Source organism: Melozone crissalis, unplaced genomic scaffold (genome assembly GCF_028551555.1).
Source record: "Melozone crissalis strain CALT ecotype California unplaced genomic scaffold, PUWL_Pcris_2 ptg000012l_1, whole genome shotgun sequence".
Classification (NCBI taxonomy): Eukaryota; Metazoa; Chordata; class Aves; order Passeriformes; family Passerellidae; genus Melozone; species Melozone crissalis.
Window position 1 is genome coordinate 112,802 of NW_026535790.1, and position 15,457 is coordinate 128,258.

Sequence of the window (15,457 nt, forward strand, 5' to 3'; positions counted from 1 at the left end):
GATTTGTAAGAAGTTTATAAACATGCTCAGGTCTGTTCCAGGTATGAATGGTTGGTGGCTATGGTTATGCACCCAGTTTGTTAGAGGAGGAACAGGGGATGAGGCTTTTCAGCCTTTGCTTTCCTTCTTCTCCTCTGAATCTGTTACATCGCTATTGTAGAATGTTCAGTTTCCCCTGAATGTTAAAGAGACCATCTTCCTGGTATTCAATCTGGTAAGCTTCTTCTATACAGTCTGCAGCTTCTCTAGAATGAGAGCTGAGATTTCTAGACAGGCTGATGAGACCCCTGAATCAGGAGTAGAGCCAGGTGTGGAAAATCCTGAGTGGTGTGGGAAATGGGAAGATATGAGCCAAATCCTGAAGGAATTCTCTGACCCAATAGTCTGGGACTTTCCCCATGAACAAATTCAGAACCCAGCTGAGGTGGTGAAATACCTGAAAGAGAAGTAGCAGGATGACCTTAAGGAGGAAAAGATCATTGCAGTGAGCTGGGCCCTGGCTTTTGCTTATCACACATTGTTAGATACTGTCAGGCAGCAGACAGAGGCAGGGGGGCAGGGAGATAAATCAGCAGCTATCCCAGTCAGGCTACAGCCAACAGCCCAGGCTGGAAGCCAGCAGCCAAACTAGATAGTGAGCCTAAGCCAGCAGCTAAACCAGACAATAAGCCTCAACCAATGTCTGTTGCTACCAGCACTAGAAGTGGAAAGTGCACGGACAAGATTGATCGACCAGGGGATGATGATGATGATGATGATGATGATGATGATGATGATGATGATGATGATGATAAGGACTCTCAACGCTTCCTGACATAAAATCAGGAGTCAAAGCACCAGGTGCAAGATCAGAAGGCAATATTGAGTCCTTTTCCCTGAAGGACCTTCATGGCCTAAGGAAGGATTACACCTGAAGGACCTTCATGGCCTAAGGAAGGATTACACCTGACAACCTGATGAATCCATAATTAGTTGGTTACTCTGTCTGGTTAGATGCTGCAGGTGAGGCTACAATTCTGGATGGCACTGAAGGGAGGCATTTGGGATCCTTGTCACGTGATCCTGTCAGCGACCAAGAACTGATGAGGGGGGCTAATCCACACAGTCTCTGGGCATGGGTCTTGGAAAGTGTAGCACAAAGATAGCTGTGTGCAAATGATCTTTATATGCAACAAACTCAGTGGAAGACCATCGAACAAGGGATCCAATGCCTAAGAGAAATAGCAGTGGCAGAAATTAACTTCTCAGATGACATAACAACTAGGATTCCAGACTTGGTACTATGCACATCGGTGATGTGGCAGAAACTTGTATGACTTGGGCCACACAAATATGCTTCTGCTTTAGCCATAATGAAGAGGGATGAGAGGGATGAGACTGTGCTTGATATGGCAAAGAAGCTCTGAGCATATACAGATGCAGTACATGGCCCAACACATGCCAGAATTGCAGAGGTGGAAACATGTCTGCAGAAATTAGAGGACAAGATAGAGGAGAATCATAAGAAGCTCAGAGAGGAGATTAAAGACCTTCTCCAAATCTCAGCAGTACAGATCAGAGGTTCTGGTATCCAAGGCAAATGTTCCCCAGATGGCGAGAGAAGGTACACCCCATGAGCTGAGCTGTGGTTCTGTGGTTCTTCCTGCGTGATTGTGGAGAAAACATGAGGAGATGGGAGGGAAAACCTACTGCTGCTCTGGCACAACAGATGCATGAATTGAAGGAAGACAGGGTTCGGAGAGGAAGATCCACCAAAAGGAAAGCAGTTCCAGTTGCCCGTAGCTGAACTGCCAGGTATGATGATGATGCCATGTCCGATCCCCTTGAAGAAACATGCAAGACATATGTCCAAGGGAAAGAAGGACAAGCAGGCTTAGAGGGGCCCTGCCTCTGGCCAGGTAGCGGCTAGGGAAAACCGTGTTTTCTGGACCGTGTGGATTTGTTGGCCTGGCACATCAGAACCACAAGAATATAAAGCTTTGGTAGATACTGGTGCACAACGCACAATAATCCCCACATTAATGTGAGGACAGAGTCTGTTTCTATTGCTGGTGTGACAGGGGGATCACAGGATTTCACTTTGGTAGAAGCTGATGTGAGCCTGACTGGAAATGAGTGGAAGAAACATCCTATTGTAACTGGCCCAGAAGCCCCATGTATTTTGGGCATAGATTGTCTCCAAAGAGGGTCTTTCAAAGACCCAAAGGGACTCAGGTGGGCATTTGGGATAGCAGCTGTAGTGACAGAGGGCATCCAGCAATTGAACACCTTGCCTGGAGTGTCCAAGAATCCATCTACAGTAGGACTTCTGAAGGGAGAAGAGCAACAGTACCAATTGCCACCTCCACAGTTCATCGTCGACAGTATAGAACCACTCAAGATGATGTGGTTTCCATCGATAAGATGATCCGAGAGCTGGAGAGCCAAGGGGTGGCCAGCAAAACCCACTCACCCTTCAACAGCCCCATTTGGCCTATGCGTAAAACTGAAGAAGAATGGAGGTTGATTGTGGACTGTGCATTGAATGGAGATTGACTGTTGTGGACTGTGGACTGTGGACTGTGCATTGAATTAAGTGACTCCACCACTGAGCGCTACTGTGACAGACATTTAAGAACTCCAGTATGAGCTGGAGTCCAAGGCAGCGAAGTGGTATGCCACTATGGACATTGCCAATGCATTTTTCTCCATTCCTCTGGCAGCAGAATGCAGGCCTCAGTTTGCTTTCAGGTGGAGGGGAGTGCGGTATGCCTGGAACCAACTGCCCCAGGGGTGGAAGCACAGTCCTACCATCTGCCATGGACTGATCCAGACTGCACTGGAAAAGGGTGAGGCTCCAGAACACCTAGTATATTGATGACATCATTGTGTGGGGGAACACAGCCGCGGAAGTGTTTGAGAAAGAAAAGAAAATCATCCAAATCCTCCTGGGAGATGGTTTCGCCAGCTAAAAAGAGCAAAGTAAAAGGACCAGCTCCTGAGATTCAGTTCCTAGGAGTAAAGTTGCAAGATGGACGGCGTCAGATTCCTACAGATGTCATCAAGAAGATCACAGCTATGTCTCCACCAAGCAATAAGAAGGAGACACAAGCTTTCCTAGGTGCCATAGGCTTTTGGAGAATGCACATTCCTGAGTACAGTCGAATCGTGAGCCCTCTTTACCTGGTCACCCACGAGAATAACAATTTCCAGTGGGGCCCCAAGCAGCAACAAGCCTTTGCCCGGATCAAACAGGAGATCACTCATGCAGTAGCCCTTGGCTTGGTCAGGACGGGACCAGAGGTTAAGAACATTCTCTACTCTGGGAACCATGGCTTGTCCTGGAGCCTTTGGCAGAAGGTGCCTGGGGAGACTCGGGGTTGACCACTAGGATTTTGGAGTCGAAGCTACAGAGGCTCTGAAGCCAATTACACTCCAACAGAGAAAGAAATCTTGGCTGCCTATGAAGGAGTCCAAGCCACCTCAGAGGTGATTGATACAGAAGCACAACACCTCCTGGCACCCCGACTACCGGTGCTGAGGTGGATGTTCAAAGGCACGGTTCCTTCCATTCACCATGTGCCACATGGAGCAAGTGGATTGCTCCTATCACCCAGCACACCCATATAGGTAAACTGAATCGCCCTGGGATTTTGGAGGTAATTACAAATTGGCCCGAAGGTGAAAATTTTTGTGTCACAGATGAAGAACAGGAACCAGGGACACGGGCTGAAGAAGCTCCTCCATATAACCAACTGCCATCAGAGAAAACATGCTATGCTCTTTTCACTGAGTTCCTGTCACATGGTAGGGATGAACCGGAAATGGAAAGCAGCCATATGGAGCCCCACATGACAAGATGCACAAGTTACCAAAGGAGAAGGTGAATCAAGTCAACTTGCAGAACTCAAAGCTGTTCAGCTGGCCCTGGACATTGCAGAGAGAGAGAAGTGGCCAAAGCTCTACCTCTACACTAATTCATGGATGGTAGTCAATGCTCTGAGGAGATGGCTGGAGAGGTGGAAAGAGTTCAGCTGGCAGTGTAGAGGAAAAGCAATTTGGGCTGCTGATGAGTGGAAAGACATTGTTACCTGTTGCAGTGTGTTGCAATTTCCTGTTTTAAACTTCCCAGTCCCTTCCCAGGTGTGGCACTACCTCTCTCCCTTCCCCCTCGCCCCATTGCTGAGTGAGTTCTGTCAATCAGGCTTAACATTCCAGCAAGGCCTCATGTGCTTGGTCAAGTTCAAAGGATGCTCTTCAGGCCTGGGGTCATTGGCCTGTCTATGTGTCCCTTGTTCCCTGAGACCCTCCCCCTCCCACCTGGTTGGTGGCTCACCTGTCCCTTCCCCTCCCCCTGTCCCTGGGCTTAAATTGAGCCAGAACCATGTGCTCGGCATTCTGTTGGAGCTGTTAGCAAGATTCAGACATCTGTGACCATGGAATAAACTCTGGATATTAACCCTCTGACAGAATCCGTCTCCTTTTCCTCTTCACCTTAGCCTGAAGCCTTCCACCTGAGGTAAACTGAGTTTCTACAAGCCTGGACTGGTTCAGTGCCCAGCTGCCACACCCAGCCAGCCAAAGGTGTCTCTGAGGTGAAACACCACAGTTGCCACCTTTGGCCCAACAGCAAGGGTCAGACGAGCCTAGGCACAATCTACCTGGTAATATTGGGATTTATTCCAATATTTTGGTGCCCAACCGTGGGCAGAGTGACTCTGCAGCCCCAAGAAGGAATCTCAGTACCTCAGAAAGACTTTGGCAGCCGTGCACCCAGCTGAAGAGCTCTGACTGCATTGCTCTCAGCAGAAACTTTGGGAATAACCCACAAAAAGTTTCGCGGACTGTTTGGCACCTTTGGAAAGTGAAGCTCCTTTCTGGTGAGCTGATTTTTCCAAGGGACAATAGGAGAGCCTCCCTGGCCCAGGGGGGTCCTATACTGGTGAGGAGACCTGCCTGCCTGGACCTGGCCAGCAATAGCTTCCATTTTGGGTAAGTATCTCTGCTCCTTGGTGAAGTAGAAGCTCAAAAAACAGGCTCTGCCGTGAGTCCTGTTCCTTTTTTGCTCTTGCTTTTAGGCTGCGCAGCCCCACAGAAGGAAACCATTGCGTTCTAGGCTTTAGCTCTCTGCAGCGTGTTTCGCCGTCTTTTGGAATTCGCGGCACCGGTGCTGGAGCGGGGGTGCTCTCCCTGCCTTTCCCCCCGGCTCGGCAGCGCAGCGTGCTCGGCTCTCTCGGTGCGGGGGAGCTCTCTCAGAGCAGGGGAGGGGGGCTCTCTCCACGTGGCCGGAGGGTGCTCTGTACACGCGGCACGGGCCGGCCTTGGTTTTGGCTTGCCATGTGGTGCGGGGGAGGCTGCTCTCTCTCAGCACTGCTGGGGGGCTGCATTCTTGGGCGGGGGAGGCTGCTCTCCTCAGCTCGGCAGGGCGTGTCCTGCTGCTGCCGCCTGGCAATTTTAAAAGCAGTATATACAGCTGCATTGTAAAGCTTTTGTCTGGTTGTTACTGCTTTCCTATCTGTGGTTTTTTTAGAAATCGGTAGCTGATTTTGGCTTTGTTTTTGGTCAGGTGGGATTTTGTACTTTGCCTTTTACATCTAACACGGGCTCGAAACTCAGCATTGTAAAAAAAGGAGTGTATTATCATATTGTTAGTATTTTAGTCAGTGGTAATGTGAAGTTCTCTAAAGGAAAATTGAAACAGTTTATAAGATGGCTTTTTCTACACTTCTCACAAATCTCCCTTGAAGAAATCTACAATATTCAATTTTGGGACAAAGTAGGGAATGAATTGATAACCTTAGGACAATGTGGGAACACATCTTCAGCTAAATTTGTGTTCTGGAGTTTACAAATTTGAACAGCCTTGCTCAAACAAAAGGAATTGGAGAAAAAGCCAAATGTCAAGCCATGTACCTCTGCTCTCCCTGTTTCTCCCTCTCCGAGCTCTAAAACCCCTAAACCTCTTACCCCAAAACTTGGTATTTTAAAGAGAGCACACTCATTGGGATGTTGACTCCCAGAGTTCGTTAAAATGCCTGAGTTGCCCTGTCCACAACGTCCTGGCCAGGCTGCGTGGAACCTTTCCCAAACCCTTGTCTCCCCTGCTCTGAAACCCAGAGCATGTGTCAGCTTTTCAGAGAGCAGTGATGCCCAAAATGGCCCCCAATCCCTAGGGGGTCCACAAGACGGAGGATGCCACGTGGCATCATCCTAAACCTGGTCTTCTTCTTCTCAAGATCCTCTTAAGCATCCCAAAATTCCATCCCCATCCCCATCCCCCTCCCCTCCTGTTCCTCTTGATACCTTCCCCCCTCCCTTTCCTGCAGTACCCTCAGCTCTGCCTCTCTACTCCTCCCAGGAGGTGTCTGCTGACGTGATGTCACCAGGCATCCCCGCCCCTGCCAGCCCCCTGTCTTCGCCCCCTGTGCCCAATGCATCCCCGCCCCTTCCCCGGATTCCCATGGTGGGGACACAACCATATCTGTTATCCCAATGCTTCTGATTCAAGGGATACAGAGCAGGGAACCTCAGACCCAATGCAGGGTCCCACCTTGTCATTTGCTCCTGTTGCGTTTCAGCCTGCAGCACAAGGGGGGGCAGCCCCGACTGCTAATTGGAACTCTTTTGGATGACAATTAATAAAGAGATCTGTAAATCTCATAAAGAATATGGTCCACACAGTGCATATTTCCGTGGCCTTTTAAATTCTGAACTGAGTAGGACTCTAGTAGTCCCACATGATTTAAAACAGCTTTTTTCATGTCTCATGACCTCCATGGAATTCAAATTATGGGAATTAGCATGGAAACAACTGCTAAAAGACGCTCTCCCAGGCTTGCATGCTGATCCAAACACAGCGAAGGACAATAATGGCATGCCTATTACCATTGAGCACCTCTCTGGCGAGGACCAATGGTCTTTACCCTCAATCCAAGCTACCACAATTTCTGTAGGAACGCTCGAAAAAGTAAAAGAAGCAGCTGAAAAAGCGTTCTTTTCCCTCCAACCTGAGGGGCCTTTTGAGCCTTATAGCAAAATTAAACAGCTACCATCAGAGCCTTTTTTGAAATTTGTAGAAAGGTTAACTAGAGCCATTGAAATACAAGTTAAAAAAGAGAATGCTAGGGAACAGGTTTTAGAGGAAATGGCATTTACAAATGCAAATGAACAGTGTCGAGCGGCAATTCTGAGCCTTCCTATAGAACCTCCCCCTACACTAAAAGATATGCTTTTAAAAGATATGTAACAGGAAAGTGCCTCTGAGGAGTGTGGCTGAAGACACCAGACCAAAGCTGCTGCCACGATTCCCTCAGCGCGTCGCCATTGCCAGCCCTGCGCCCATTCCCTCAGCACAGCAGTACCCTGGGCAGCAGCGAAGACCAGCAATGGTTGACCCCAAAAAGTCATGCCTGCTTTGCAATAACCTTGGGCACTGGAGTAACCAGTGCCCCCTGAAAAGGCAATTCGATGAATTTAGAAATGGCAGGGGAGGAGAATTACAAGCACTCCCTGGGGGTCAAGAGCAACAAAAAAACTAAAGGGGGAGCGCCGACCTGCCAGGCGTGCAGACACAAAAAGAGCAGGCCAAGGGAAGAAGGGTAGTAAAACACACCAAGCGTGCAATAATATTAATATTTCTGTAAGTGAAGCAGATGCTTCGACGACCACGTCTGCTGGTCCACTGTTGAAAGTCAAACAAAATAATCTTTGTTACGATTTAGGTGAACCTATGTTAACCACGTCTTCTGTCAATGAGCCTTACAGGTTGCAGCTGACAGAGTCACTCCACCTGAAAGACACTAACTGGCATTTTGTCTCAGTCAATCCAGAACAGAAGGGTACTCGGAACCGAATTCGTTGTAAGTACATCGTCACTGGGGACACCAAACACACACCACAGGAGATCGAAATTGCTCCAGGAATGACAACATCAGATCCTGAGCAATCCGTTCTCAGGCTGCACTGTTTCCACTCACCCCTGTTTCTTCCCAAGGGACAAACTGCTGCACAAGCTATCCCTGTGCCGTTTTTACCTGAAAGTACTGAAAAACAAGGGCCCACAGTCGCCGGGGTCCAAGTTATTGGGAAAGACAAACCCAAATTATGGTGCAATGTCAGTTGGGGTGGGGAGTCAAAACGCATTGAGATGCTTGTAGACACGGGTGCAGACTGCACAGTGATTCCTGTACAAGACTGGCCAGCACACTGGCCTTTGCAAAACGGTGCCAGTCACGTTCAAGGTGTAGGAGGCCTGTAATTGGCAAGACAATCCAAAAGCATCATTCAAATCGAGGGACCAAACGGACAATTGGCAAATATCCGTCCATTTGTGTTAGATTATTCGGAACCTTTGTTAGGAAGTGATTTAATGGCCCAGTGGGGTGTCACAACTGATATTCCAGACTCTCCACAGCATTTTTGTACAGCAGTCATTGAACAACAGCGCCCCACCCAAAAACTGAAGTGGAAAACAGACAAACCAGTTCAGGTGAAACAGTGACAGCTCAGTAAACAAAAAAAAAAAGGCGCTTGAGGAACTAGTGGATGAGCAACTAAAAAAGGGTCACATTGTGGAGACCATGTCCCCGTGGAACTCCCCAGTGTTTGTCATCCAAAAAGCTGACAAAAAGAGATGGCGGCTCCTCCACGACCTCTGACAAATTATTAACGTAATTGAAGATATGGGCTCTCCCCAACCTGGTATGCCATCCCCAACAATGCTTCCCCAAGATTGGAAATTAGCTGTTATTGATGTAAAAGATTCTTTTTTCCAAAATGCTCTGCACCCTGACGATGCACCACATTTTGCATTCTCGGTCCCTACCATCAACATGGAAGCCCCTATGAAAAGGTACCATTGGACAGTTCTTCCTCAGGGCCTGAAGGTATCGCCAGCTATCTGCCAGTGGTATGTCTCTTCTCTGCTTTCCCCAGCCGCAGAGAAGGCCATCATCTATCATTATATGGATGATATCCTCGTGTGTGCCACCAATGATGATTTACTCACACATGCGCTTGACCTAACGATCGATGCATTGATTGTTGCAGGGTTCGAGCTCCAGGAAAAGAAAATTCAAAAGATGCCACCTTGGAAATATTTGGGCTTAGAAATTGGAAATAGGACCATTGTTCCTCAAAAACTAGAAATCAATCTAAGGATCAAGACCCTTGCGGATGTCCACAAGTTGTGCGGGTCTTTGAATTGGGTAAGGCCATGGCTCGGTCTGACTAACGAAGACCTTGCCCCTCTTTTTGATTTATTGAAAGGGGGAGAGGACCCAGGTGCTCCTAGGTCAATAGACCTAGGCACGGAAAGCTCTAGAAAAGGTTCAGATTGCAATGTCCACAAGACAGGCCAACTGATGTCGGCCTGACCTGCCATTCAAATTTATCATCCTAGGTGAGTTTCCACACCTTCATGGAATTATTTTCCAGTGGGAGGAGAAACAAACACCTAAGGCAAATTTCACTCCAAAAGAGGACCAGGACCAGAGGGACTCTCTCTTGATGATAGAATGGCTTTTCCTCGATCACAAAAGGTCCAAGAGATTGACAAAGCCTCCCTCAGGAGCTGGTAGCAGAACAGACCTGGAAAGCAAGGACCCGGATCAGGGAGTTAGCAGGATGTGACTTTAAGTGCATTCACATTCCAATTGAGTTAAAATTGGGTCAAAATACTATGAAAATACTGGAACAATTGTTTCAAGAAAATGTAGTGTTGCAGTTTGCTCTGGATTCCTACTCAGAACAAATTTCTGTGCGCGGCCTGCGCACAAATTCTTCGAAGAAGATGTTCAATGTACTCTGAAATTCAGAAGTGCTCAGAGTAGGAGACGTTTAAAAAGGGCTCTAACTGTCTTTACAGATGCGTCCAGGAGGTCCCACAAGTCCGTTATGATTTGGAAGGATCCTCAAACCCAGCAGTGGGAGATGGACATTGCTGAGGTGGAAGGTTCACCTCAGGTTGCTGAACTGGCTGCAGTGTTAGGGCTTTTGAAAGGTTCTCAGAACCATTCAATCTGATTACAGATTCTGCACATGTGGCAGGAGTAGTATGCAGCGCAGATCAAGCAATACTGCAAGAAGTGTCTAACTTCACACTTTTCGAATTGCTCTCAAAACTGGTAAAGTTAGTCACTCACTGAGAGCAACCATTTTATGTGATGCATGTCAGGTCACACACTGACTTGCCAGGGTTTATCGCTGAAGGCAACAGAAGGGCAGATGCTCTCGCTGCACCTGCAGGGATGGCCACTCTCCCAAATGTTTTTGAACAGGCAAAAATCAGCCACCAGCTTTTCCACCAAAATGCACCTGGCCTGGTTTGTCAGTTTCACATCACTCAAGAACAGGCCATGTGAGAAAGCGATTGTGGACACATGCCCAAATTGCCAACATCGACAAAGCGATTCTGAACACATGCCGAAATTGCCGACAACATGCACTCCCTACAGTGAGTACGGGAGCAAATCCAAGGGCTTCCTCTTCACCTTAGCCTGAAGCCCTTCCACCTGAGGTAAACTGAGTTTCTACAAGCCTGGACTGGTTCAGTGCCCAGCTGCAACACCCAGCCAGCCAAAGGTGTCTCTGAGGTGAAACACCACAGTTGCCACCTTTGGCCCAGCAGCAAGGGTCAGACGAGCCCAGGCACAATCTACCTGGTAATATATGGATCTTATTCCAATAGCTACCAGCATAGGGAGGCTACCTGTGAAGGTCTGCCATGTAGGTGCCCATGTTCCCAAGAGTAGAGGTAATGAGGAGCACCAAAACAATTAGCAAGTAGACCAGGCTGCAAAGACAGGGGCGTTCAAGATAGACCTAGATTGGGAACATGAGGGAGAGATATCGCTAGCTCGATGGGCCCATGATGCCTCAGGCCATCAGGGCAGGGATGCCACCTATAAGTGGGCATGAGACCGAGGGGTGGATCTAACCATGGACAGTATTTCACAGGTTATCCATGACTGTGAGACATGTGCTGCCATCGAACAGGCCAAGCGAGAGAAGCCTCTGTGGTACGGTGGGCAGTGGTCCAAGTACAAGTATTGGGGAGGCCTGGCAGATTGACTACATCACACTGCCCCAGACACGCCAAGGCAAGCACTAGGTGCTCACAATGGTAGAAGCTAGCACAGGATGGTTGGAAACCTACCCTGTGTCTCATGCTAGTGCCCGGAACACCATCCTGGGCCTGGAAAAGCAGGTCCTTTGGAGGCATGGTACCCCTAAGAGGATTGAGTCAGACAATTGGACTTATTTCAAGAACAGCCTTATCAACACCTGGGCTAGGGAACATGGCATTGAGTGGGTGTACCATATTCCCTACCATGCACCAGCTGCAGGCAAAGTGGAGAGGTACAATGGACTACTAAAAACCCAGTTGAAAGCCTTGGGTGGGGGATCTTTCAAAAATTGGAAGCAGCATTTAACAAAGGCCACCTGGTTAGTTAACAGCCAAGGTTCCACCAACCAAGCAGGTCCTGCCCAGTCTGAGTCCCTGAATATAACAGATGGAGATAAAGTCCCAGTGGTACATGTCAGAGGTTTGTTAGGGACGATCGTGTGGATCAATTCCACCTCAAGTACAGACAAACCCATTTGTGGGGTTGTTTTTGCCCAGGGCCTTGGTTGCACATGGTGGATAATGCAGAGATGGAACAACACGATGTGTACCTCAGGGAGATGTGATTGTGGGGTGAGAATGATATGCAAATATCACTGTTCGTTGGATGTTACTGCCATTGCCTGTACACTAAACCATACAGACATAGGATAGAAGAAAATGTGTAAGTGTCAAAGGTGTGAGCAAGTGAAAGATGGAGTTTTGACTGAGTAAAGGGAAAGTGGGGAATCCTGCAGCTCTGTAGTACAGGGCCTCGATTCAGTGGTCTGGTGTGGGGATGTGAGGAGGGCATGATGGGTATTGCTTGTAATTTTGGATTAAACAGATGGAACTTTTATGTGAATAAAATGCCTAATGTATGGTAGTATGTTGATGATATGGGGATAAGGGGTGGAACGTCCTAAGGATGACTTCATGATGCTTGTATCCCCATCCGTTTGCTCTGTTTATGCTGGATATCGTGTTCTGTGCCTTCAAGACTGGCTCTGAAGAGTGAATGTTTTTGTTTTGGTTTTGTTATCAGCCACTCTCCGACGGCTGGCGGGACACAGAGACAGGGCAGTACATGGTGCTGCTTTTGCTTTTTGCTTTGCTTTTAGCTTTGCTCTTGCTTCTGCTTTGCTCCTGCTTTGCTCTTGCTTTTTTGCTTCTGCTCATTAGTTAGTTTAGCTAAGCAATCAAAATTTTCCCTGGACTGTTTCTCCTTTCCCTTTTTTTGGACCTACTCGAACCTGCTCCGGACTGGGACCTGGGAAACACCGAGAGTTTGCACCTTGTGGCTGCAGCAGCTACCCCAGCACCGGAGGGACTGAGAACAGAGCAACCACCCCCAAGAGAGACTTTCTGAAGCTGTCATCTTTTTCAGAGTGGTGAAAGAGTGGTGTCATCTGGTATTGTTCCTTTTGTGTGCTGAGGGATGCTGTGCCTGTTAAATAAACAGGTTCTTTCCAGTTCTGTCCGAGGAATCCTTCCCGACCCAGTTGGGGGGAGGTGTCGTGTGGGTTTGCTTTCTGGAGGGGCCCCCTTTTGGAGGTTTTCTCCCAAATTTTCCCTAAACCAGGACATTTACCTACTCCCATTGGGGTGAGCATTACTTTGGTAAAGCAATTGTTGTTTCATCAGGACTTCATCGAAATATTGGAGAAGATCAAGAAGAATGGACAGAAAGCCCTGGTAACTGTTCATCACAATGTGTAAGAAGTACACCATGTCATAGAGAGAGTAAGAAAAGATACTGAACACAGGTGGTGGGATACCCTTTTCGGGTAGTCACCTACTGCCACAAGTGTCCTGAACAATATGTCATCCCATCATTTTGATTAGGGTTTTTTAATCAGCAATCTTACTCATTATGAATTGGAGAATGATGAAACAGTTAACAAAATTGACGGCTGTAATTAATGCACACAACTTGGCTGATGTCCTTTTTACTGTGGACATCTCCAAGACTACTGACACAAGGCAACTATAAATGAGAGTATGTGTTTTGAAAAAATTTTCAATTTTCTTCTGTGATTATATGAAAATTACTTTTGATTTTTGGTGGATTGTTTTGGAAAAAAAAGTATTTTAAATTAACTGTTTTTATATGTGGAGACAGAGCATGGGCAGGTCTCCCTCCTTGTCTGTTCGGAGGTCCACGCACCTTTGGCAAGCTGAGCCTGTTTAGCCTCGATCAAACAAATTTAATGCATTGGCAAATAAAAACAATACACATTAACTGGCTATCCAAAAAAGGTACTTAAGGCAATTAGACCCAGACTGTAATTCGGAAATTGTTCACTGGTCCAGATTTAAGGGCACCGCAATTACAGTCCTTCTGCCATGGATCTTGGCAGCAAAAAGCATGGGAGAATTAGGCTGATTAGAATGTTGGGTTGCAAAACAGGCAAAACTCACTTCTACTACCATGAGTGACCTCCTATCAGACAAGGAAATTACCAGGCAAGCCACCATTCAAACCAGGGCAGCCAGAGACTATCTGCTCCTCCTGCACAACCATCGCTGTGAAGAATTTGAAGGTCTCTGCTGCCTCAACTTGTCATCGAAAGTAGAGAACGTCCATGCCACTATCAACAAAATTAAAACCGTGGTGAACAACTTCAAAAGAGAAACAGACAACTGGCTGAATGGACTATTCAAGGGCTCAAGATTCTCGGGCTGGTTGGGATCTATTCTGAAAACTGTGTTTTTAGTACTGTTTATTCTAGTTATTGTTATTGTAGTTGTTACCATTGTTGCTGGGCTAATCAATCTCATGGTTTACAAGAAGCTAATTTCAAGCTCATCTTCCCCTCCTGAAGTCTACCATTTGGAAGCGCCTAGTGCTCCAATGGATGACATGGAAGCCTCAGTGGAAAACACTGATGCTTCTGAAGAGGAGGAACCAATTTACCAGCTGTGTTTTGGCAAGCATTCTGTCCCCCAAACACAGTCCTCTTAATTTTAAATAAAACAAGGGGGAGATGTTGCAGTGTGATTTCAAGGTTTACCTCAGAAACCCGGGTCTATCCCCTGAAGATTCCCTGCCAGGTGTGTCAATCATCCTTCCTTTCCCCACCCTGACCCATGCCAAGGACTGTCTCTCAATCCTGCAATTCCACAGGGGCCTCGAGTGATTGGCAGATTCAAAGCATGCCCTGTACCCCTGGGGGGGCATTGGGCCATCCAGGGGTCCTTTGTCCCTTAAGACCTCCTCACACGTACCTGGTTGGTGGCTTCCTACCCCTTCCCTCCCCCTCTCCCCCCGGGTAAAAGGGCAGGCAACCATGCACTCTGGGAGTTCTGTTGGAGCTGTTGCTGCATTCAGATGCCTGTGGGCCAGAAAAAACACTCGGGATTGAAACCCTCCATCAGAACCGACTCCTTTCCTTCACCATCACCTCAAAGTTTCTCCATTAGAGGTAACACTAAAGAGTGGATCTCTTATGGGAGGAAGCCCCATCCCACAGCCAGCAGAGCCCTGGCATGCCTGGACGCGTCTCCACGCGCCCAGGCGTAACACCCAGCTAGCCAAAAGTGTCTCTGGGTAGAAACACCACAGTTACCGCTAATTGGTTCAGCAGCAACAGCCAGACAAGCTAAGGAATGCCCCGTACAGCAATATTGGAAATAATATCAATAGGCTGGGAAGCGTCTTGTGGGAGGTTGCAGCGAAATTGGGAAGGAGGAGGGAGATGTGCCAAAGTGTGGAAGAGTATGGTGAAGTGGCAAATATTTGGGGAGGGGCAGGGAAGGAAGGAACTGGAAGGCAGAAAAAAGGAAAGAAGGAAGGAAGTGGCAAAAGGAAGTGGCGGAAGGAAGGAAGGAAGGAAGTGGCGGAAGGAAGTGGCGGAAGGAAGTGGCGGAAGGAAGGAAGGGTCGGAAGGAAGTGGCAAAGGAAGGAAGGAAGGAAGGAATGGAAAGAAGGAAGGAAGGAAGGAAGGAAGGAAGGAAGGAAGGAAGGAAGGAAGGAAGGAAGGAAGGAAGGAAGGAAGGAAGGAAGGAAGGAAGGAAGGAAGGAAGGAAGGAAGGAAGGAAGGAAGGAAGGAAGTGGCAGAACGAAGGGAGGGAAGGAGGGAGGGAGGGAGGAAGGAAGGATGGGGAAGGAAGGAAGGAAGGATGGGGAAGGAAGGAAAGAAGTGGCGGAAGTGGTGGAATGAAGTGGAGGAAGGAAGGAAGTGGCGGAAGGAAGTGGCGGAAGGAAGTGGCGGAAGTGGCGGAAGTGGCGGAAGGAAGGAAGGAAGGAAGGAAGGAAGGAAGGAAGGAAGGAAGGAAGGAAGGAAGGAAGGAAGGAAGGGGAAGGAAAGTGGGGAAAGAAGGGGCGGAAGGAAGGGGCGGAAGGAAGGGGCGGAAGGAAGGGGCGGAAGGAAA